Source organism: Anguilla rostrata, chromosome 5 (assembly GCF_018555375.3).
Source record: "Anguilla rostrata isolate EN2019 chromosome 5, ASM1855537v3, whole genome shotgun sequence".
NCBI lineage: Eukaryota > Metazoa > Chordata > Actinopteri > Anguilliformes > Anguillidae > Anguilla > Anguilla rostrata.
The window spans coordinates 9,949,146-9,975,722 of NC_057937.1; the positions used below are offsets into that span (position 1 = coordinate 9,949,146).

Below are 26,577 nucleotides of genomic sequence, written 5' to 3' on the forward strand. Positions count from 1 at the left end.
AGTTAGTAGCGAACGAGGGAACAGTGCGCGCAATGGCACTGCTCCATCGCCCAGTTCAGAAAAAAGAACAGAGAAACCGACCCCACAACGACAGTAATTTTTGCAAAATTCTACCTTAAAAAATGGCAGGAATGCTGAGTTATTGATCTTCCCCACCGTTTCAGCTTCTGGTCTCCCTCCCTCATCACCACAAAAATCAATGGTTGAAAAAAGATAGAATTCCCATAGTATTATTTCAGCATTTTATAGCCTGTACTCAAAATCATTTGCAGACTTTGTTGTGGGTGAATAAAACACTTTTGAGGTCATATATTGTAGCATGAAATTTTTATGACTCACTGTGAAGAATGCAAGCCAACTCCAAGTGGACATGGAGGAGAAGGGATAAATGCATTTTTCTGGACTTTATCAATTTTTCTAAAGAAAAATGAACAATAGGCCAGTCAGTTGAATTAAGTAAGACTGAGGTCGTATATTTTTAAAGTGCTGTTTTTATAACTCATTGCAAGGACTGGCTGCTATTATTTAGTGAGGATGTGGAGAAATGTTCAAATACTCTCCACCCCCCACCCTCCCCCTCCCCTCTCCCTCAAAAAAAATAAAAAATAAAAAAAACCTTCCATGTTTACCTTAAAGGCACCTAAAAGCATAGTCTCTTTGACCACATACCATCTCTGCTGGTCAGACAAAATTAACTAAAGGAATCAGACTCTGCAGCATGGATATCACATGCTCAAAATGACTTCTACATTGCTGGGAATGTCTGCATTGGGAGCTGGGAGCGTGATGCAAATTAGCCGACACTCCAGCCGGCCGTTTTTTTTTGGTTTTTAATACGCTGTGTTATTAGCAATTAGCCGCGCTTTAAAACCTGATCTCTCAGAGTATTACCCTGGAAGTGGAGGCGGCTGGGAGTGAAATGAGGGCCCGGCGTGGAGGTCTGTCTTTGTGGGCTGTGTGATGTAAACAGCAGCTTTGAGACAGTGGTCTGAAGGAGCCTGTAATCCCCCTCCCCCTTGCCCTTGGCAGTGGTTAAATTGGGATGGTGGCTGGCATGGATGGGTGGTGGGGTGGTGGGGGGGTGGGGGGTGGGGGTTCGGTACGTGCGTCGTCCCGTCCCAGCAGACCAGCAGTGCGCAATCCATCTCCATGCTGTTGCCTAGCGCAAGGAGACCAATCGGGGAAGAAGCGGAGGCGCGGGGGGGGGGGGGGTGGGGGGAGAAGCAGAGCGGAAAGATGACGCTGTCGCGATCGGGGAGTTCATTAATCACACATCATCTCGCTGTAGAGAATAAACACGCCCCCACCCAACCTGCAGCCTGACAGGTAAAAATAAATGCGATGCAACAGAACACACATGCACAAACGCACACACACACACATGCACAAATGTACACACAAACGCGCGCGCACATACACACACAGGCTCGCACACACACACATGTGCACACAAACACCACACACACACACACAAACACACACACACACACACACAAACTCACAGATATGATTATTGTGCATCCAGGACTGAGGTGTGAAGACACACATAACTTAATATTTCATGCTGCATGCACGGCTGTTCAAAGCCTCTACATATTCACAAGGCACAGGGCCCCCAAGACTTTTTTTTTTTTGATTGCTCCCCCGCTCCTTATTCTTAGTAAAACAGAAGCACTGACAAATGCCCAGACACATTTTTTTGGTACTGGCTCTGTGTGTACTTTCGTCTTTTTTCTCTCCCGCTCGAACACGGAGCAGAGGCTTAGCGGGGCCTGGAAACAGCTGCTGCGACACAGCTGAGAAAACCTCCAGCTAAAGCCTGCCGTCAGTGCAGCAGCACCAAGCAGCAGCACCACACACAGCAGCACCACACAGCACACCACACAGCACCACACACAGCAGCACCAAGCAGCAGCACCACACAGCACCACACACAGCAGCACTACACACAGCAGCACCAGGCAGCAGCACCCTGGAACACTCCAGAGCTGAGACATGCCTGCAAACAAAGAAACTTTCTTACGCCTCCCTGGTAAAAAGTGTAAAAAAAAAAAAAAGTTACAAAGAAAAAAGTATGCTTTCTTCACTTTTCGAGTCTGTGTGCGTGACTTTCTTGTTCAAAACGGTAAGAACCAGAATAAACCAGAATTTTTCCACTGTGCACCTCTGGAAAGTTGTTCATTTTTTTATCTTCTGTTTTTTTTAAAGGAAGAGTCGCAGGTTCGGGTGTTCCGCTCACCCTGAGGACACGGCCAGTGATTGCGATCTCTTCCTGCCCCGGCACGGACGGGGGTCTCAGGTGTCTGGCCCCCCCCCCCCGGTGATACGCATCGGAGGAGGAGCTTAAGGCTTTCAGCGGGGAGGCCACTGATCCCCAAAAATCACACCCTGTTACCGGCCTGGGGGGGCCAGCAACAAAACTGTTATCTGCGCTGGGGGCTGTGGAGCTGGGGGGTCCAGTAAGAGCACTCGCTCTGAGTGCAGCGAGGAGCCCCGTGGCCCAAAATGGGGGCTGGCAGCCTCTCGCGGTGCCGCGCGATTGGACGCCACGCCGCGCCGCCCGGGGAGGGAGGGTATTGGTCAGCGGGAGGGTTGCTATAGCGCCTGCGGTCTGCCTGAATCAGCGGTCTGTGCAAACAGTACAGACCTGCAGCGGGCCCGTTCGATTGGCACTAATCGCCCCTGCGGGCACCTAACAACCTGGCAGTGGGTATAAAGCCGTCACGAAACTCTCCGCCAACCACTGCTCCACGGCTCGGTCCAGCAACAGCGAGTGGCTGCCAGAGGCTAATGAAAACATAGCCATGTCATGACAAAATGTACCCCCCCCAAAAAAAACTTTTAAAAAACGCAGTTTCTGTCAGCTATTGGCTGTCTCCCATGCAGAGGCGAATCGGAAGGCAAAGAAAGAGGGCGATGGAACAAACTGCAAAAAAAAGATGAGCACCCAGCCAAAAATACACGCCGGACACGGGCAGAAAATGGGGAACTTATCGAGCTGTGGCGAGAGCATAATGCCGCTGCCCCAGACGCAGGGAGTACGGGTAAGTGGAGAGATACGGCCGGGGCGTCGCAGAAACGGTCGCTGCCTCCGCACGTCCCCGCGGCTCCGGCAGGTGAATTTATAACCCAAAACCGGGCGGCGCCGGCGGTGTCCGCCGGACGGCACGGCGTGCCCATACAGGTGCCCGCCGGTACTGGAGATAATGGCACACCGTAAAAAAAAAAAAAAAAGCCCGGCTAACACGAAATGTGCTCGCAATGTTACTGGGATTTTTCTGTCCACGTTATAACATCGGCGCTACGGTACATGGCAGCAACGGTGTGAGACCGTTTCGTGCTAGCGGGGAACTGACTCCGGCGGCTCTGAAGTGGTGAAAGGCCAGTTCTGGCGGTAATGGCGCACGGGAAAAACTGACTCGCAGTGGCTCTGACTCTCAGGGAGATTTGGACTCCCGGTCCCCCCTCTCCCCCTCTTTTCAGAGGACCAACGGACGCACGGCACAATTTACACCCGGAATAACCAAACAGATTACAGATTCTGTAACGCGTACACCAGGATGCATTGAGTGGTGGGGAGGGGGGACATGCACCTTTGACGAAGAGGAACTAATTAAACACCTCTCCTCCTCCTCCTCTTTCTGTACAGTCACTGAGGATGATGAGGAGCATGCCCTCCCTCCTCAATGCCATTTTGTTTAATTATTCCGAGGTTGTTTTTCAATTACTCTATTCACTGAGCTCGTTTTACGGACGCATCCGTACTCTGACCATATTTAGTGATGCACACACCAAACTAAGCCCATTGTGGGGATGAGTTGTGATCACTCTGGCTCTGTTCGTCTGGTGTGGCACATATTGGTAGCGACTGGCAGCGATCGCTCGGTGTATTTTCGAGGCTGGAAAGCACAGCCGTTTATCCCATTCGATTTTGACGCAATCATATCGAGCTTCCAGTAGGCTCCCTGGCCGATTTGTCCATCTAAATCCCCTGTGTCATTTTTCTCATCGCCGGTTTCCCCCCCCCCCAGTCTCTCCTTTCCTGGGGTAGCACAGCTCCAGTTCATGTGGATTCAGAGAGCCTCTTTTGTCCAATGACAGCGCAAGCTTCTCCAGTGGTCAATATCCACCATTCGACTCCTCGCGCACAACAGTGTTAACACATCTAATGACATTTTCCCAGAGACACGTATCGAGTGATTTTCTCTTTCCTTTTTAGAATTTCAATGACTCCAGACCTCCCCCCCCCCGAAGTCAGGCACCGCCCGCCCACTTTCTGTCCTCTTCTCAGAACAGAGCGATTTTGGCGGCTCCGGTAATCGATGCGATCCGCACCTGGAGCGGAGCGTCGGCGTGGAGACAGACGGGCCCCTCCGCTCCGCGCGGAACGCCGCTCGCGTCTCTGTCTCCGTTACCCATTTCCCAATTTCCCAGTCGGGGGCACCGACAGCCGCCGCCGCCCCTCTCTGTCTGAGGGACGAGCACCCCTGCAGCTGAGGGGGGGACGAGGGGGGGGACGGCGGGCAGGGGGAGCGCTCTCCGGCGCGGTTTAAGGTAACCCGCCCCGGGCTCCTCACAAGGCCCCCTCCCCGTTATTATTATTATTTTGGGAGCGATTCGCTTTACGACCCAGCGTGAGCGGGGGAATGAGAGGGTAAAAAACATGGCCACACCGATGAGCTGCAATTACCCAAATCCTCCTTCACCACAAAGCCAGGCTCGCTGTTACACAAAAACAAGCAATTACACTAAAATGAAGTGTTATTACAGCTGGAAAGAGTAAGAATTACTGTATTTTTTTATTGCTACTACATTTAAATTAATGGGCACTCTTGTCCAGGGCAACCTATAATGCATAAGATAATAACAATACAATAAAGAAGTAAATACAGACCACAATAGCTGAATGCAAATATAAATACAGCAGAACCTACATACCATAAACAATACATACTGCTTATATTTTATACCGTTTAGATTATGTTGAGCTAGCACGGACCAATATGGTGAAGGTACCATTTTAAAAACCTTGACTTACTACAGAAGGATCCTTACTATCCTAAAATAATTAGGCCTTCAGCACTGAAAGCTCAGGCACACAACACCTTTAATGAAACAGCACGGCTGATGTTTTCTTGCACATCCTGAGTTACTAATTTTAACCCCGGCAGGGATTTCATAGAGCACAGTTTCATAGAACATCTAATCATTTTCTTAGTAATGGTTACAGAAATCTCAAAGCAAATATGGCTGAAGGATCTTAAATGCGAGACCGATGACAATAATTGGATGAGAATTTCAGCTAATACACGGACAAAAATAGTAAAAGAAGCCAAAAGGGAATGTATTCACATGGATACTTCTGGAAGCCATCCAAGAACCATTCACAAACTGGGTTCAACCTATAATGATGTGTGAAATGTCAGGAAGAAATTGGGACATTTCTACATTGTATCTGCGACTGTCCTACGGCATATCCATCACAGAGTATCTGGACTTCTGGAAATCAGAACAGAAATGCCAAATGTAACAACTAATGAATTTACACTTGTAACGGTGTGGTCAGAGCTGCCAGGAAAATACTGAGATATTGGAAATGTTCCAAATCTCCCAATAAGAAAGAACAGACTTAAACAGAATTATATGAGAATATGTTTGCCAAGATTGGAGATATGGATATAAAAAATATTACGATAGAGATGAAAAACCAAGAAACAAGAAAGCGTTTTAGGAATCGTGTACTTCAGTAAAAAACGAACATACAGAGTTTTCAGAGGTGACCGTGCTGACCTTCCATTTCCATAAGCCACATATGCATATGACTTTCCGCTCTGTTTTATTTTACTGCTTTCTGCATTACTGATAACTGCCTTCATGAGGTTTACAGCCACTGCGCGCTACAGTTCCTGAAATATACAGAAATCAATACAGAAATAAATAAATAAATCTTGAGTTACAGTAAACGAAAGGCATGACCACGATTCTCTTAAACCCTTTGGCTTGGCAGCGGACAGCAGTAATGCTACAAGAGCTCCACTGGCCTATAAAATTTAACACATCTGTCTCAGAGGCAACCATAAAGCAACCATATGGAGGGGTGGGGGGGGGGTGGGGGTGTGTTAAATTTCCCCTTCAAACGCGCGGTGTGACTGACTGACTGACTGCCCCGGCTCCTTGTGCCGGGGGTTCCGCTGTCTTGATCCCATCATCCTCTGGGGCCGGCGCGTATCCAAAGGCGGTGCGCTGCCGCTGAGCTCTTTTCAAAGGGGGCCGGAGCTGAAGAGCGGGGGGCGGAAGATGGGGGGGGGGGGGAATCGATAGTGAGCGCGTCGCTCGCGGCGCGACGGAGTCATCGCCCGCGGCACAAAAGTCGTGCGCGGTCTCCGTGCCGACCGGCAGAGGCCGGGACAGGCGAGTCAACCCTGCTCGTTAGCCCCTCCTCTTCCCCTAACGATGGGATGACCGCGCTGCTCGGCCTGGGGGTAAAGCCACACGGGTACCCCCCCGAAAAGAAAACATTACCCAGGCTATCTGCGGCCTGGCGAGTCGGAGAACGGCCGGCGGGCCGGAGCTCGTCCAGACCGCGTCCGTGAAAGGGCTGCGGGGGCCGCGTGGGCAGCGGGGGCAGCGGGGGCCGCGGGGGCCGCGGGGGCAGCGGTGGCGCTGCGGAAGTCCTGGTTCTGAAAAGCCCCCGCTGCTGTCCCCCCACAGCGGGCCAGCTCTCACCAAAACATCACACAAATAAATCACGTACGATGAGCCTGACGAGGTTTTAGGAGGACAACATCTAATTAAGCATAAACTATTTATGCAAAAAAAAAGAAAATTTTATCCTTCTCATGCTTCAAACAGATGGCATCAGAAACACAATGGACTGCGTCACCTTGCAAGACGTGTTTGCAAGTGATCGCGGAAGGTGCCGTCATTCAGTGGCAGATTATGCAACATGTTGCACAATGTTTCACACGAGCAGCCGTGATCAACACCCACCTGAACGGAATTTTTACGTGCGCGCGAAAGCAAAGCCCTACAAAAACAGCGTCCAATCCGGAGGTGCGCACCAGCCCGCCGCCTGGGGACCAGGTGAAGGAGCCGCGAGCGTTTCCATTGCGTCCGCCGGCGTTGGCGGATCCCGGCGCGCTCCAGCCTGCCCGCTGGAAGAGGGCGGTTTCCGTGCCGACGGCGGAGCCCCCGGGAGACAGGCGCTACGCGGTGTTAGAGAAGGGCTGCTGTGGAAAATCGCGCACCGCTACCGCATCAGCGGCGAAGCGAGGAGGCGCTCCGCGGGCCCACGTTCTCCAGCCTGACGGACGACCAGGATGGGCCATTAATCTGCGCACACGCACGCACGCGAGCGAGCGAGCTGACGGGCGGGCGGCGGGGTCACAGGAGAACGAGACGGCCGGCCCTCGTGATAAACACGGCGCTAATGTGCTAATGCGGGGAAAAATAGGTCAGTCTGAACACTGGTCCGAGGGCTCCCGGCGTGACTGGCTCGGGTCTGTGCTAATGAGCACACCTGAAGAACATGAGGCAGGAGGGGGGGCAGTGAATAAACCCCCCCACCCCCCCCCCCCCCCCCCCCGCCTCGGACACACACCTCACAGACAGGTCATAATTAAAGAGACGGTACGCCACGACAGACCACTCGCCCTCCTAAATTAACGGTGATGTTTCTTTTCTCTTTTTTTCTCCCCCGGTCTTCGGTAAAGTCCTCCGCAGAGCGGTTATGCAACAGCAGATGATTTATTGCATTGTCGGTACCGGGGGGAGCGGGGGGTGGGGGTGGGGGGGTGGGACGGGGGGACGGAAGAGAAGCCAAGACTTCACTCTGCAGTCTGCAGTTACATACTTATGTATTTATTCTCTCACTTAAAGCGGCCGCTTAATAGCAGACATGCTTACTGAGTAAACAGTCAAAAGTTAAATCCTTAGAAAGCTTAAATAAATGTTAATTAGATGTCACTGTCAAGCCTATTCCCCAATTCCCCGAGAGGGAGGGGAAGTCGATGTTCATTCTGGGTTGTTTTGTAGGACAATGCGCATTCACACTGCATGCGTGTGCACTGAGACAAAAGGTTCTTCAAAACTACAACTAAGCACAAGCTAAACGATAACTGAGTCAGTAATGGCATTTAAAATGGCAGCATCTCTAACCGAACCACTTCAGTTAACATTTCACTCACATTGCGCAATTAAAATAAATAGATACATTTTTTTTTTTAATTCATTTTCGCACAGATTTGAAATTCACAACCGAAGTTCCGAAGCACCTGAGCAGCACAACTCAATAAGCTACGGGGACTAACAGCAGTGGCCTCTTCTATTCAACTTTCGAACTTGACAGAGCTGCACTTGCGTCTCCTGAGCTCCGACTGCAGCCGGCGGAGTCATTAAAACGCGGGCTTAACTGGCTTAGAGTGGTGATTAACTCTACCCAACTTTTAAAGGGGCACCGGGGGGGTGTTACGCTATGACAAAACAAAGCCCGGAGAAGGCATTACCCCAGTGTTCGCTCGCCAATACACACAGGCGCGCTTCTTCCCAGATGACTCGGGTTTGCTTCAAGCTCCAATTAGATATAGATGTTAAATGTTAACCGTTGTAGTAAATCACCGCTGATCTTCCAGAGAGCAGCCCTAGGTGCAGTTTAACAGAGCTTGCAGTGTCCACGAGCACCTGTCTTGCGCACATATTCATTTTAGAGCCGAGCAAAGGCCGCTCTAATGGGCACCACTGCCAAAACGTGCAAAAGATGACGGGCATTGGGCCTTGTGCTGTAAGACAGCGGGTGTGCAACCTGGCAGGCAGAGAGGGCTTCGCGTTCTCTTTCACTGGTTGCTGACATGAATAAAGAAGAAGAAGAAAGAAAGAAAGAAAAAAAGAAAACCTCCCATCAACGTCTTCGCAGGATGGACCGGCTACAGTAGATTAGCCGCAATTATTTCCCGGACACATCAGCCAACAGCCTTTCACTGGGCTCTTAGGCTCTCACCTCCACTGACAACAACGTCTCCGGAGAGAGGGAGAGATAGAGAGAGAGAGCGAGAGAGAGAGAGAGAGGGAGAGAGAGAGAGAGAGAGAGAGAGAGAGAGAGAGAGAGAGATACAGAAATGGGAGCGGGCCCTGGCGCGGGGCGCTATCGTTTACTAATTACACACCGTGAGATGTTGGGATGCGGCAGAGGGGCGTTCGGATTCCAGCGCGGAGCCACGGGAGCCTTTTCCTGCTAAACTCCGTTTTCCGGGGAAATTGCGTTTCTTCAGCACGACTCGTTATCGCGTAAAAATGGGAATTCGCTGACACTTTGCCAAGCAACAGTCACAATTCTGGAAATGTTCCAGCGTGTCACAACCGTTACAGTACCTACGGTGCACACACGTGCAAACGTTCCCATAAATGCAAGCGTGTGCAAACTCACTAGCATGCATACAGTGTAATAATGGTTAAGGAACTGGGCCATAGGTTCGATCCCTGAGCAGGGCACTGCCGTTGTACCCTTGAGCAAGGTACTTAACCTGCATTGCTTCAGTATATATCCAGCTGTGCAAATGGATACAATGGGAATGCGGTGTCGCTTTGGATAAGAGCATCTGCTCAATGCCTGTAATGTAATGTAATGTTACATGCGCAAGTTCAGTGCGTGCGCACGCACACGCTCGGGCCTGGACACGCGAGCTGCACGCACACACGCACACGGACACGCGAGCTGCACGCACACACGCGCTCCTCCGGCGGAGAGTGCACTCAGAGGAGCGTCCTCGGGGCCCGAGCAGCCCGCGATGCGTCCTGAGAGGTCTCTCTCGATTAAGCCCACCCGCACGAGGGCAGCGCTCTTTTTTTATTCTTAAAAAGCCCGTTGATTGAATGTGCCCCGTGGCCAGGCGGAAGACCGAGCGTTCGCGCGGACGGATAATAGCGGTTTGCAGCGGCTAACGACACAATGCCGGCCTTTTTGAACGCGCGCGATGCCCATTTGTCAGCAGGGCATTGTGCTGCTCGGAAATGGCCTTTTTTTCGTGCCGGACAATCAGGTCAGCCATAAAAACGCCGATGTTGGCGGCCGTCTCCTATTGTGTTTTGTAGCGGGCTTCTCCTTCTCTCCGCATGTCCGCATTTCGCTCACCGCACAATTCACCTCCGGCGCCACTTTTCAAGTCCGTGCGCAGGCCGCGTTTGAAGAGGGAGATCACCCGAACGGGATCAGCATTTTAATGGAACGACGAGAGCGGCGTCTCTTCCGAAGTCCCGTCGCAAACACCTCAGATGAAAAAGACAGCTCTGACATGCGATTGCAAGCCAATCGGAGTGTCAAAACACATCCGTTTCATATGCCAGTCATTGTTTTCCACAGCAAACATGCCAACATTACTGTACAAAAATGACAGTCACCATAGCAATTGCTTTAAGCTCATAATAAGAACAATTTGCAACAAATTAGTGGGTTTCAATACACTTGCAGAGTGTGATTTTTTAGCTGCGACTGCAGCTCTATGACTCTGTCTGTCGGTCGGTCAGTTGGCTGGTTGGTCCACAAAAGCGTCCAACCCCGTAGCGGCCACAGTTTTCGCCCCAGGAGGCTGAAATTTAGCATGGAGGTTGGTCATGACCAAAGATAGAGCGGAGTAAATTTCAGGCCGATTGACCAAGAGGGGGCGTGGCGATGGGCGTGGCCTATCACAAAAACGAGCATAACTCCAAAATGGATTCACAGATTTGCACAAGATTTCGTGGAAAGGTTGGTCATGAGCCAAAGAAGAGGTCACGTGTTTGTGTGAGGGTGTGTGCGTGGATGCACGCGCACATGGACGCATGCGCGTGTGCGGTCGCAGCTATTGCGGATTCGCTCTTGTTCACTTGTAGGAGCTATAGTTGAGATGTAAACCAGTGATACATCAAGCCATACTGGCCAAACACTGACCACTCAAAATAAGAGGGCAATTAGAGGTGATTGGAGGGACAGTTCAGAATTGAGCTTCGCCAAAAACAATCAGGGAAATGTAAGGGCAAATACCATTAGAACACATCACCGTGCCAAAGTGAGGACTTCACTTGTCTTGACTCTGCAGCTGTTGTGCGGAAAAATGACTAGCACTAGAAAGGACAAGAGAAAGAGGAGTTTGTGTGTCGGAATGATTAAAATGCACACTATCAAAAAAAAGTTACTTTGAACAGAACTGCAATATTGCACAACTGGGTGAAAAATGGAATAGAGTTTTCAAAGTGACAGATCATCACAATGGTCTCCTAGTCGGAGACGAGGAGGTGGAGGCACGTGAATTGTTTTAAAAAACAGGAATGCAGACTCTGTGGAGGACCAGTCTAGATGGTGCAGATAGATGTTGTATGTCTTTGCTGATTGATACCAAAACAGTCATTTGTCCCCATGAATTGGGAACCTGTCAAGTCTCCACAAGTCGGTGTGTTTATGAAAAGTGGAGCAGCAAAAGGCAGAAGCAAAGATCATCACAGCAGCATCATTTTGTGTTCAGCTGCACATTCTCACTCAACTGCCGACAAGCCGAAATAGCAAGTAGTCTTCTGGGCGTGCCCGACAGGATTTAAGGGGATCAGCTGCATTGATTGGTCAGGGTTGTGGTCAAGCTTGTTATTACAGCGATCTGGCCGTTTTGGCATTAACACTCCCAGAGTTAAGGCACTGTGCAGACTCCTCTTTCATGGCTTGTGACATCACAAAGGCGAGACAGCAACAGCCTCCTCCCCCTACCTCCTCAAACTCCCTCAACGAGGAGAAACAGGCAGCTCATAAAATAATATTACATTAGAAGATTTCCATTCAGTGTCTCTCTCTCACATGAAGAGTGGAAAAAAAGCCTGTATTTTTTTTGTTATGCCCTTAAAAAACATTCCCAATTAAACCCGTCCCAGCAGTGTAATGACAGAGCACAAAAGGACCTTTGCCTTGGCAATACTGTAAGTAAATGTTAGTGGCTGGTGAATGTAATTTTCCTCTTTCTTTCTTCTTTCTCTTTTTTTTTTACAAAAATGCGGCAATCTCTTACGAAGCAGCTCCCCGGATCTCAAAGAATCAGCGGAAGGCCCAGTGGAGACGAAGACAACAAAGACACTGGCAGGAAACCCTTCTGAGGACTGCGCCATTTTGAGTAAAAAAAACCTCCAGCTAGTCGGAAAGCAAGCAAGCACAGGCGTCGCCGCCGCAGAGGCGAGGGCTGCGTTGGAACGTTCCCGCTACGTTCCCGCTACGTTACCGGACACTGCGAGAACGTTTCGCGCTAGCGGGGACGACGACGGCCAATCGCACGGCTTCAGGTCTATTTGGGGAGTCGTGCGCGCGGGGCAGATTACACCAGAACAAGGCCTTTTCATACTGAGCACGTCTGCTGGATAATTCAAGCCGTCTAATTCACTGATTGCTCAAAATTTCTCGTATTCCAGACGCACGGCGAAAAATTAGCATCGTTTAATGCTGCACGGAACCCAAACGGAAATAAGCAAATGCAAGGACATCCCAGAGGCCCTTGAAAGGTTATGTACACATCATAAACGGTCCATATAAACTGTGCAGAGATGTGAATATGACTGCAGAATACACTAATAAATGCCAAGAGATACACTGCAGGCGCATTACTGGAGGCAAGGAAAGGGTACAGGAAGAAAGGGGACAGAGGAAAGAGTGCTCTCGCACTCGAGTCCCTTTCTGGGGCCTTAATCGGGGATGGTATTCATGGTCCAGTTCTCTCTCTCTCGCACTAATTGCCGGATTAAAAATAACCTGATCCACAATTCAGTCCTTTCTCTCGCTCTGTTCTTCTGTCTCTCCTTTCCTCCCTCCTTCATCCTCTCTTTATAGCTGTGACGAAAAACGGTGGCTACATCTGATCAGATTGCCTCTCGGACCCGAAGATCTTCTCAGACTCGACAGAATATAGACGCTGGAACGTTTCATCGCCCTGCGAGCAGATAAAAGCCGGGGCATGTGGGAATAGTTACACAGGAACTCTGCGGAACATCAAAGGACCCCGCAGAACGCGGAACGCGACACACGCAGGAGGAGAGGAGCCCTCTCCTTCCCCGCCACACTCTCCCCCTCTCTGCTGCCTCGAGTGCACAAACTCTGAGGCTGCACCCCTAAAATCAAAACGGGGCCCGGAGAGGCCTTCTTCCTCTCTCCGCCCCTCGCTCACCTGCTGGGCGTGGCGGCGGTGAACAGGGGTGCCCGAATCGTGCCTCTGCTGCTGCTGCTTGGGACGAGGCGGGCGCTGGCTTATGGCGCCGTTGGGCGGGGTCCCGCACCCGCCTGCCCCAGTTCCGCTGCAGAAGAAATGGTGCCACCCCACCCAAATTCTGTCACATACCCACGGTGCCCTTAAAGAATCAGGGGCACGTCTGTGCCTCCCCCCTCTGAAGCAGCAATGCCCAAGCCCCGATCCCCTTTATTGCTGTCCCCCCTGTACAAGAGGAGAGATGCCCCAATGGCTAACCACTCATCCCTCTCGTTTTGACCATTTTCAGTCTGAGTCCCCGGGTCCTGCTCCTTCCAATGCTTGCTCTCCCCCCCCCCCCCCCCCCCCCTCTATCACAAGCGAGCTCAAACTTTTCCTCATGCCTGTCACTCTGGAGGCTCAGTGCCAGCCTCTGTCCCGTGGATTGGGGGGGGGGGTTACCTGCCGCTCCGCCTAGCTGTGGTAAATAATTCATTACCCCGCGCTTGCTGTAATTCTCCAGAAGCACAGACGAGTAAACAGGGCCCAGTGCAATGTGCCACTGCAGTTCTTTTTATTTCCTTTCTTCTTCCAAAAAAAAAAAAAACAGCCAGAAAGGATGCATGGATACTGACTACAACAGCGTGTTTCCATGGTACCGTATGAGCACCCCCCCACTCCCCCCCGCCCCCAACTCGAAACTGCAGAATGTACTTGTGTGCCTTAGTGTGGAGGTGTATTACAGAACCCCCCCCTCCCCCTCCCCCTTTTGTTTCATTATTACTCTTTCTGTCCTCATTATGTTTATTGTAAAGAGCACTTTTGTTGGAACAGTGTTGACACCTATGCGATTAATGCGTTATTTATTTTTTTGGACCATATGCATTTTGTGATTACCCCGGCAAAATTAATGCGCATTCTATTTTTATTATGAATGCTGCTCTCGAAAAGTTAATTCGCCGACACTAAATAACATTGAAAAATGCACCCGGGAATAAAAAAACAAAACCTCTAGCCAAGTACATGGATGTATTGAATAAATACAGCAAATGAGGCATCCCAGCATCCTTAATTATACATGCATTACATTTCTTAATTAAGACAAAAAGTGGAATATAGTTCAAAACTGAAGCTTTCCTGTAAAAGATCCATCACTGTAAAAATCCCAGGTTAGTAAAAACGTACACTTTTTGAGTAAATGTAATATTCTGAAGCCCAATATGAGAAAATAATTACACTGGGCTGTAGAACAAGCTGGGATTGTGCTACATCTCCAGTTTATCTCTCTTTTGCCCCAATGAACGGTAAGAAAATAAACAAAGGCCCCACCGTCCTCGGCGATAAGGAAGGACACAGCGTGAAATGAATTGTCGACGATCACGTTTGTTGGAAGCACTCTAATGGGGGAGATTCAAACATGTAAGATGCTTGAGGGAAGGATTACTACCGATTGGTGTATACAAAGACTTTGCCTGCTTCCAAGCGCATTTCCGAAACGAGGCATATGGTCCCCTCGTTTGATTCGTCGTACGGAACGAGCCAAAGTTTCCGGCGCCCCGCGCCTCCGACCGTATAAAAATAACTCGAGGAGACCGCGAAGCGTAACTTCCTCTCGGCACATGAAAGAGGCGATAAGCAGCCTTATTAATCATCGGCTACCGTTAATCAAATGCACGTTTCGTTTATAGCGCAGTAAAATACATTTTTTTAAAAATGCAAAAAAAGAGCGAGATCAAAAGCGCCCGGTCGGCGGTCTCGTTAATTTGCTCGGAGCTAGCGAGCCTGTGTGGGCACTTTTCCGTTTACGGCCATCTTGGCTCCTAAATTGGACTGCTGCTTCGATGCAGCCAAAACATGACTTTTTCCACCCAGCCGGCTAGAGGACATACACACAGGCACAAATGAGAAAATAAGGAAATTGAATGAAAGTCGTATGAAAAAATTGTATGTATTCATTTTGTATTAAATAGGCAACTATGTGCAAGTATAATATATTGCCATGGTAAAAAAAAAAAAAAAAGAATTGAAAAAGAAAATGGAAAATAAAAAAATCTCTAATAAAATGTTACCAAAATTTTACAGACACATACAGTATATTCATATATATATCCATTATATGGTGGGATGTTATATGATAATGTTATCTTGCTACACACACTTGAATTATATAAAAACATAAGCTAACAGCAGCTGACCCACACCATGCAGGAAATTTATGCAGCTTAAATTTACTCATTTTATTTACCTGTGCAACTGTATTGCTGACTGTTATTCACAGAATTTAAATTTGGATGCAAAATATCTTGCCAGTTTTAATTCAGTTCGTCCAAGCCCTATTTTAAGCTTATCTACAAACAAGACAATGGTTATGGTATTTTGACATTCTTTTGTCTTGTCCAGCTAATTCTGGTAGTTTTTGTAATAGCGGAGGTTGCAACACCCTATCAAATAACCAGCCAGAATAGTTATGAGCGTAATTTCAATTGTAGGAAAACAGGGAATCCTGTTTAATCACTTCACTGGGAGGAGAAAATAACAAAACACTATGCAAAGCACTATGCCCATTAGCCTGTGTCTGTAAACACTTACACACCACTGCATTAAACCACTATGTTGATGTTTCTTCAAACAAAATTAAGTTTTATTTACTGTTCTTTAAAAAAAAACAAAAAAAAACAGAGTGTTTGAAACTACCCACAGCCAGTTGTTAGCCAGGCACAGGGTAGCAATTTGCTTCATTTGTATAATCTTAAAATGGCTGCCAAGCGCATTTAATTCAAGCCCCCCATTTGCGAACCAAAAAACCCAGTGGGCTTGTTTTCTGCTACTCCTGGACAGTTAAAGCAAATGGCAGACCCCCATGCTTCCCCCTTCCGCACACCTGACTGGATTCGACAATTCGGTCGCAATTAGCCAGCCATTTGTCACTCTGTTTTCGGGACGAGCTTAACGAACCGAAGAGCCGAAAACACAATCAATTACGCCTCCTTCCGATTTAGCCAAAATGTATTAAGGACGGAAAAACACGTATACGTTTATATTGCTAAAAGGGACGGATTAATCTTAAAATTGTAATAAAGGCATTTTCCTTGCAGGCTCCTGACAGGTTTAGCCGTTGTAATCCTGCGCAGGTGCTTTTTATGAAAATGAGGAGAGCGAACCATAGCCGGAGCTTACAAAGGTACTGCTGATAAGCCACTTGGTACCACAACGGCTGTTTTTTTGGACTGCAACACAACCAGAGCAAAGGAAATGCAGTGGGCTAATTAAAAAGAAAGTATTTTTTTTTTTATAGTTGACTCAGGAGAAGTACCAGCACAAATAGATATAAGTGAATACAATATTCATTTGAAAGGGTACTTATCATTGCAATATCAGAAATTAAAACCCAGGAAAAGGGTTTAGCCACACATGCTGAACATTCATAGAATTTTATTTTATTTTTTCTGTTTAACTAAACACTTCCCTTAACAATGATTGTCAAATACTACTTTGAATACAAGCCCATTTTCAATTTTTTTTTAAATCATAAAAATGTAAACTGATTGTAATCTCCAATATGATTATTCAATAAAATAAATAAAATCCTACAAAATGCTAATTGTACCATTTTCAGACAAGAAGATTTTTTTAACTGATCGACATATCCCTTAAGATATCATTTGCTAGAATACAGAATCAAGCACATATACCTTTTTCAAGAGACCCACTGCTGACTGTTTTAAATGAGAGTGTGTAGGCTGTGAGCATGTCATTACTAATGTGTTTTAAAATTGTCCTCATCCACTTGCCATAGAGAACCCGTATCTGAGGTGGCATGAGATATACTTTGTCTGGGCTCAGATAACAGACAGATGAGTCATGGAAATCACTACAGTAATCAGACTGAAACCCTAAAACATAATACTGGATTATTCCAGCCATGGCAAAGATCCATGATGAAGCTGTTTTAATGAAAACATCTCCAGAGTAACTGTGCAGTGTCTACATTTTCAAATGGAGCAGTTCATTCTTTGTATTATTTTTGAAGTGATTTTTAATTAAATGCTGACCTTTTTCCCTTTCCTTTTATGAATTGTTGCCAAGAAATGGTACTTCTCTGTTTAAGTATTCAGCCTCATTAGAATTCAGCTGTTGTTTTTTCGTGTGTGAAATAAACACATGATAAAAAGGCAACACATGTCAGGCTAGGCTTACCATACAACTAAGTCTGAAAATACAACTAAGCACCTGTATCGGTAACTTTGTCAGAAATGAACTGAGAATACAAAAAAAAATTTAAATGCTGGAGGAAGAGACATTTTAAATGAACTTGTTTGTGTGTATGTGTGTGTCTGTGTTCATGTGTGCGAGTCCATGCAAATATGTCTGCGAGAGTGTATGTTTTTACAGTGCCAAGAAAAAACAATTTGGCCCTTCCTGATTTTCTCTTTTATTGCATATTTGCCACACTGATGGGTTTCAGATCTTTAGACAAAATTTAATACTAGCAAAGAGAAAATACAAAACACATTTTTTTGTTCTGTTATTTCATCTAAAAAGTTATCAAACACCCATATCACCCATGTGAAAAAGTAACTGCTGCTTAAACTTATTGACTGGTTGCACCACCTTTAGCAGCAATAACTGCAACCAAATGCTTTGCATTCAATATCTCTTTCACACTGCTGTGCAGGAATGTCAGCCAACTCTTCTTTGCAGAACTGCTTTCATTCATAAAATTCCGAAAGTTTTCCAGCAGGTTTGAAAAGGTACTCGTTTCAGGTCCTGCCACAGCCTCTCTACTGGGTTCAAGTCAGGGCTTTGACTAGGCCACTCCAAAACTTTAATTTGGTTTCTTTTTAGCCATTCAGATGTAGACTTGCTTTTGTGTTTTGGATCATTGTCTTGCTTCATAACCCAATTATGCTTCAGCTCATGGACATTCTCCTTAAGAATTTTCTGGTACAGAGCAGAATTCATGGTTCCTTCAACAATGGAAAGTTTCGCTGTGCCGTAGGAGAAATGTTTGGCAGGCTGGCTGCTCCTGGGAAGGCTCACCGAAGTCTTCACTCTGAAGGTTCAACAGGACTGGCGGCAATCTCACCTGGCTGTGTTCAATCAGCTGCATCTAAGTATTAATTAAATTTGGCTAATTGGTTGACTGAGTATCTAAGGGGGCAACTGAAATAGTAATTTTAAAAATGTGTTTTGTGCTCACTCAGTTTCCCTGTGTCTAATATTACATTTTGTCTAAAGATCTGAAACCGTTCCCTGACAAATATGCAATAATAGAGGAAATAAGAAAATCTAAAATACTTTCTCATGGCGTTTTATGTGTGTCTGCATTTCTGTTTGTTTTCATGCATGAGTGTGTAACTGTGTTTTTGCGGGAATGCTTGCCTGTGTGTGTATAAAATGTTACCAAAATTTTACAGACACATACAGTATATTCATATATATATCCATTATATGGTGGGATGTTATATGATAATGTTATCTTGCTACACACACTTGAATTATATAAAAACAGAAAGCTAACACACTGACCCACACCATGCAGGAAATTTATGCAGCTTAAATTTACTCATTTTATTTACCTGTGCAACTGTATTGCTGACTGCTATTCACAGAATTTAAATTTGGATGCAAAATATCTTGCCAGTTTTAATTCAGTTCGTCCAAGCCCTATTTTAAGCTTATCTACAATTAATTGTGTTTTTGCGGGAATGCTTGCCTGTGTGTGTTCCTGTCAGTGTGTGCACATGAACCTTTGACACATTGGTTGAATCAGAAAGGCCATCAGAAAGTTAGAAAACGGCTTTTTCCACATTCGCCACTGGCATGCTGATGCTGCCCTGGCGACTGGCTATTCAACAAAGTGATAGCAGGGGTGTAAAAAAAAAAAAAAGAAAAGAAAAACCCCATCCTTTTAACCACCAATGACAAACCCCCATAATCCTCCCTGTCTCAGTGGACATGTTTAAACACGGTCGAGTGAGCCACGTCCACCACACCTATAAAACCCAAACAGCACACAACAATAAAGATAAACATCATCTTCCACCCCAGTCAGATGACTGGCTTTGTCCCTTCACGGCGTACGGCCCATTGGGGTTAAAGTATACCTTTCCACATACATGGACCCAGTTGTATTGTTCCCAAATTGCTATGTACACTCCGTGTGTAACAGGGGTGAAACAGCTTCCAGTTTTCTCTCGGGCCACCATAGAACAAGGGCCTGCCTCTAACCTGATCTACGTCCAGGTCATGACCTTACGGGGGGCCTCTGACAAACCGATACAACTACCCGTTTCCTTTCCCTTTGTGGGTTAGCCTTTTTGTCCTGTGATGTCAGTGTGAAACTCCTGTCATAACGTGGTTTCTCTGAAGCAGGTAATGATCCTTGGGTACATGGCACAAGAGCCATTCTGTATCTGTAGTCTTTTCCGTAACTGCTTTTTTTGAAAGACAAAGAAAAAAAAGCAAGAATATGGTTTAAATGATAGCTGTGCAGCTGTTTCATTCTTCTCGAGTGCTCCGCCTCCACATTCACTTACTGCCGATTTGATTGGCTGTGAGGCAGGATTGAAAGGCATGGTTGAGCTCCAGTGCGACGGTTTGTAATAAGATGGGGACTGCTATCTCCTTCCGCCCACCCTTCACTTCAAGGAGAAGAATGGGATACTCTCTGTCGTGAGGGTTGGCCTAGCTTAGCTTTTATGTTTTGTTACTTACCAGTTCCATTTAAATGCAGCTGAAATCAGCAGAAAAATTCAAACGACATATTACAAAGGAAAAAAGCGGTCATATCTTCCCATTGTTATTCAGCGTCAAGAGTTTCACTACCCCATAAGCATCTCATTGCATATACGCCTTCCCCCTCTGGGACACTCCCCCCCCCCCCCCTCCACTGTGGACCCTTCCATTTTGCATCTCCCCCTCCGCTGCATGCAGATTGGCACGTCCCAGATCAGGACAATCATGCTTTGTAGTGTCAAAACGATCCATTACGATTCTTTTTCATCCGGTCGATCTAAGACTGCTTTCAGAGCCATGAATAATTTAAGGTTGCCACAGGCTGGTCTGAAGTTGTTTGTGAAACACACACTGGACATAAGAAGAAATTGCGGGTCTTTGATATTCCTGTAATTTTATCATTGTGCCCCCCCCCCCCCCCGCCTCTTAGGCTTGCAGAGTGGAACTGCCTGAATTTCACTTGTACCACAGAAAAAAAAGAAAAGAAGGTACATAACACTGCCTCTCAGCCGAGCCATTTCAACAGCTGATCTTCTCTCCCGTTCGACTGCTCAACACAACTCGGTAATGGCCTGTTTATGCTAATTTATGACACTTGGGGGGGGTTCCATTCAGTGAAGACACTGGTGCAATCTAGGTACCGAAGATCCGGACGATAAAGGTAGAAATGCGGCACAAAGAACACGGAGGGAAAAAAAATCTGCTGCTATACGAGAGAGAAACAATTTTTTAATAAAATAAATTTAAAAATCAGAATAAACAAAATGGCGCTCCCATGAACGAATTAGGCCAGCGCTTTTTTAAAAATGTGTTTGGCCTCCAGGAATTTCCAGCTACTTACGGTCACAGGCACTGCTGCACACCCTCACAATAAATCAAAGGAGGCTTAGCATGGCGGCAGTGGTGTGGCTCCGCACACGCTCAGTACCTGCGGAAGGAAGGCCAAGCCTGCAGTATTGATACCTGTGCACAAAGGCCACGCCAACTGTAAACGCATGTGTGGTTTGAAACCCCAGTGACCCCCCCTCCCACCCCCCAAACCCCCCCATGGCAAAGGCAGGCTGCTTACTCATACTTGATGTATCTGCTCTGCTTACTTCAGTCGCCATCTCGGGTACATGCCTATTATTCTCTGGCCTTAACGACACGGCGCCGTGGCGAGCGGGTCACTCTGTCACTGTCTCCGCGACAACCGACTAACCTCTGCACAATGAGAAAGGAAAATCACAGCCCTGCAGAAGGTCTACGCAAGCAGGGTAAAAAAAAAAAAAAAAAGAACACACACATGCGCACATGCACACACGCATGCACACACACGCACGCACACGCACGCACATCTACTGGATTTACTACCTATAATGTTGTCTGCTTCATGAATGGAGGAGCTAATGCCAAGTTTATTCATAGAAAACCGAGGGAAAATGCTAACTGCTGCACTGAGCCCCAAAAAGACCGAGCAGCCTCGTAAGAAAAAACAAGAGCAGCTCCACTCCAATTTCATGTATTAGCATGAATGTAGTGGGCAGACAGAGGGGAATACAAGTATTTGTATGCCAGCAAAAGAGTCAATCTCCCAGAAAAAAATAAATATGTGATATCAAAAAGGTCACAGAATAAAACTGAATGCTGGTCTGCAAGAAGAGATTTAAATGGAAATAATTTTTTGTTAAAAATATGCAGCCGTACAATTCCTACGGCTGAATTTTACTTTCATTGTATTCCAGTGATTATACGGGAAGTCAGCATCCATTTGCAGATATTTTTGGATTACTCAATCAATACCTCCCGTTTCCAGTAACTTTACATAAATGAGTTCGTTCAACCTACTTCAAAACGCACGTAGCGCCGGCTCAGTTCACTTCAATTCACGCAATGGCAAGTTCCAGCAAAGTGCGGTCATGTGGCCTCTTGCCCACTAATCACAAAGACCGGTCACTGGATCAGCTATTGTTAACTTCATTTCCGCAGGCCGGGTACTGCGCTGCACATTACACACTCCTTGGCTGAGCAGTGGCATCAGTGTGAATATACCGACGGCTCAGGGGAACGGCACTTCTTATGAGGAGGTACTCCTGGAGCCACATAAACTGCATCGAGACGATATGAGAGAATACAGAATGCAGACTGATGGCGCAGCATATGCATTGTGGGAGTTCACGATTGACATTGCGGCGCACGTCGTCTGAGAACAGAGCCTGTCCCGGCCCCCCCCCAAAAAGTGTCTCTGCGTTTCGTGCTCAGAGTACAAACTGATTGATCCGGTCTGAAAATGGATCTTGAAATGGCCACTAACTCAACCTGTACCTCATCATTTAGCTACTTGTGACAGATAAACCACTTTGAAATCCCCTCTTGGAAAATAAATCAGGAAAACCTCCTCTCTCTCTCTCTTTCTCTCTCCGTCTCCCTCTCAATATCTTTTTCACCCATTTGTTTTCTCTCCTGAAGGAAGCGCAGGTACATTTACCATGTGCATGAATAATGAGATAAGGATACAAAAGCTGTGATGTGGCGGAGATATTAACTTTAATCAGCGGGAGAGAATAGGTTCTTTGCTCCGCCAAGCGTTTGTGGATCAGTGAAACTTCAAGCGCTTCCTCTCCCTTTCATGTAGATTCCCATGGAGTCGGTCGATTTTCCAGCAAAACACATTATATAATGAACTTAATATGCTAATGATGCTACAGGCACAGGCCACAGACACAGTAGCTGTCAACAGCAGCCTAAACCAATTTCTTATTATGTTAAAAAATTATATTACAATCTGATCCATCCACATGTTGTTTTCACTTGAACAGAATGAGGCACTTACGTACAGTGGCTCCTACTAGTAAAATAATCTGCATTGTCTCTGAGCTGAAGATAATATTAATCAAGCTCATGAAAAAAAAATTCTCTTTTAATAAGATTTAAAAAATAATAAATGTGGATTGGCAAATGTGACCACGTCCAATGTACAATACCATAAATCAGCCACTATGCGGTTCAACCAAGTCATAATTGAAACTAATTTTTTTCCAGTAATAGCCTGTTCTTCTGTAGTGTCCTTTCCATCAGCATGATTACTGTACGTATATCACAAACTAAAGGCTTTGGTTGCTAGGAGATCTTTTGCCATTTATAAAGAGAGAAGCTATAGCCTGCTGGCTGCTTCCCCTATATTTTAATGTTTCAGACCATTATTCCCCAGCAAATCAATTTAGCGCGCAGATTCCATTGAGGCGGGGGTGGGGAGGATCGGGGCCTCTTAAATCAAGTGGAAGCTTAATACGTGACTTAAAGTGGACACAGACAGACACTAACCCCATCTACAGGAAGAATTTCACATACCTTCACATTTGGCTCAAGCACTAATTATGACTGCTTTGTGTATTATGCATTTCTTGTGGATTCACATACTTCATATCACACATTAGTCCATCTTAAAAGTCACGGTAGAATTGTATCTCCAATTAATATATACCACATCCTAAACACTATTTGGGTATCAAAACAATTAAATTGATATATTCAGCCAGCCTGCTAAGTTGAAAAGTATCATGCTTGTACTCTATTAATCAAATTTACATGCACAACCAATGCCTCCCCCCCCCCCCCACACACCTCCAAACACACACAGACACACACACACAAACAGACACATTATTTATATTTGAGGAACCTAAATATTCAGCATAATATTTACAGATGCTTATTTACACAATATTTACATATCTAAATAATAAAGCTAATATTCAGAATTGATTTTCAGCCATTACTAAATTGCCAGGCTGTAAAAATGGCCTGCCAATGCAAAACATTAGTTTATTTGCAAAGGTTACAACCTGACACTAAAAAGCTTGCAAAGCCTCTATCTGTTTCTAATTACTCCCACTTCAAATATTTCTAGTCCAGAAAAATTATTCTTGTGAAGTAGCCTACCTATTTTTAATATGCATCATTACTCGGGTAAAACATGCTCTCCAAAATCTCTAATTTTCCAGAAGAGGCCAATGCAGAAAACAAGCGAAATTTTGGATAATAAATAAATAATAACAATAACACTGAGCCTTTCTGCTCAGTTTCCCTAATTAGCCGATTACCGCATCACCTACAACAGAGGATTAAGAGATGCTTGACAAATATGCAACGCTGCCTTCAATATTCTTATCTAAATTAATTTACGGCTGGCTAATTCTGTCCATATTATAACCACAAACCAAAATTCTAGGACTTAAATGTAACCCACGCGCACATACACGCAAATTACATACGTACATATCCTCTAACTGGAAGGTTGATATTCTCATCATTATTCCAATGAAGGATTCATGTTCTGTCCTTTTCAATATATACACACGACATTCATATACAACACGCATTATAATTCAACCGCTTACCGGCACGCTATTGAATGAATGGTGCATGCATACACATGTAGCAATAGCATTTTCATTGAAACTATCAGCGAACAAAATTTATATTATTATAATTTAAAGTAAGCGCATGACATGGTCGCTAATATTCGCCATTTTTCCAACAAATAATATGCATGAGAAAAGTTCTACGGTTTACCTTGGTCAGTTCCTCTAGCCGCTCCCCAAAGGGTTAAGCGAGACACCTCTTCGGCTCAGATAGTGATGTACAGTCGCGGGCAGCGCTGTTTTAAAAAGCTCAGGGTGTCGCCTCCTCCCATTCCACATACATAATCACTCTGATGAAAAAAACGAACTGCCACATAGAAAGACTTCGGGCGCTGCAGTACGAGTTAGTTTATCCGGGGCTGAAGCCTACTGCAAGGTCAAATAGGCATCACGCTGGTAACACACCTTTCTGCTGCCGTCTACTCTGGCTGTTATACCTCTCCGCTCTGTCTGCGCGAGACAGCGGTTCCCGGACGCTCGCAAGTTTAGAGCACTCTATCATGTTTCGTGTTACGGAGTCTGGTGCTCGCGCAGCGCCGAGCAGCGGGCGCACACGATAGGCTGAGCTTCGTCTGTTTACACCCAGCGGGGGAGGGTCGGAGGTAGGGGGTGGGCGGATGAGGGGATGGTGCGGGGTGCGGGGGGCGGGGGGGCGGTGGTGGTGTTGAATTGGGATGTGGGTTATACCTCCTTTAACCATTCAGAACCTTGCGTTTGTCTTTGAAACATGTCCCCACGATATCCCCTCCACCGGCTTTGAAAGAGCTGCAGCTGCTGACGGAGGGAACAAAAGCCAACCTTGACATCAATTTATTCTGAGGCTCCCGTGGTTTTTAGACAAGGACTGCAGACACCGGGGGTACAGTATGCTGAATCAAACCCCTATAACTTTTCCTTTCACCTTGTCCCCATTGAATAGAGCGGTAGAGACACCTCACCGCGATCACAGACAGCTTATATGCGTAACTAAGCTTAGCAGTTATTTTATTAGAGGCTGCTTAGTCTTGACTGATGCGATTTATCCGCAAAGGAAGTCAACGCCTACAGTCACACGGCAACAAATGAATGCACAGGTGAGTCGCTGCCACCAGAGCACTGAATGCCCACTTACCTAAAAAAAATCAATGCACCTTTTTGTATTTAAGACGAGAAAAATAACAGACGCGTATGCACGGCACTGTAGCGCGTACCATTGTACAGAAAGAAAAAAGACGTGAAAAGATGTGAAAACAAGCGCAAACCTAGAAATTGCTGAGGGGCTTCCTTCCACAGAAAAATATCAGAAACAACTACGAAGACTTTGCATGAATTTTGGTCACACGCAAGAAACAAAACAAATCATATATATAATATACATATATAAACCGATTTTTAAAATACGGGCAGTGTCATATTAATTATGAATTTAGTAACGCGTTTAGTAACACCTTTCCACAAAGGGGGGAGGGGGGGTGAAGGAGAAAAAAAAAACTGGTTCCTAAAAAAAATATGCGTGATTCTCTTTCGCTGCTAAAACCACTACACACAATTAAGACGTTTTTTAAAATAATAATAATAATAATAATTAGAGTATTCATCAACCTGTAAGTGTGTTGGGGTGTGTGGTCTGTGGTTTCATATAAAAAATGTCTCTTTACATGTGAGATACATTTTTATATGTACATCTGTGCATCAGATAATTTATAAATAACCACTTCAGTATGTACAGATTAAATAGCATATCATTTAGAAAAGTTCTTTTTTTTTTTAACAAAATATTTATTACATGCAGTATATATACACTGATATACACAGCTGTGTAAACATAAAACACATTTCATAGAGCTTAACCACTTGTTAAAGAATGCCTGCCCTATCTCCTAAAATTATGCAGCTGATAAGAAGGCGTATTGGTACAGGAACAGAGGTGTGGCAGATAGTGGGGGAGGACTGACACTGGTGGAGGGGGGCATGCATGTCAAACAAAGCACCACTTCACAAAAACAAAGAAACAAAAAGCACAGACAACGCTGAGGAGGTTTTATATGACATCAGAAGGAGCATTCATATGTGGATGCGTGTACACGCGCGTTAAGTGCATTAGTTTCCCCCATAAGGCTGCTTGGTATGTGTGAAAGTTTTTCTTTTTATTTTTTTTTTAATCAAAGCAACACCTATACTGTATGGCGACAGCACTAAGAAGAACGCACATATTTTATTGTGCATTTTCAAGCAGAAATGCATTTTTCCAAGCAGAAATAACATGACCTGCG

The 26,577-nt window shown here is 46.0% G+C and overlaps 1 protein-coding gene across 22 annotated transcripts in view; it reads right to left on the bottom strand.

Moving 5' to 3' along the window:
- The window catches only part of tenm3 (teneurin transmembrane protein 3), a 484,477-nt gene that overhangs the window by 126,953 nt on the left and 330,947 nt on the right, over window positions 1–26,577 (bottom strand). For 2 of the 22 annotated variants that reach the window (XM_064335077.1, XM_064335076.1), the window contains exon 1: window positions 24,477–24,870. The exons of the other annotated variants lie outside the window; for them this stretch is intronic. The gene's annotated coding sequence lies outside the window, so the exon portion shown is untranslated. Of the gene's footprint in view, window positions 1–24,476; window positions 24,871–26,577 lie in introns of those variants that run through there. 22 annotated transcript variants of the gene reach the window in all.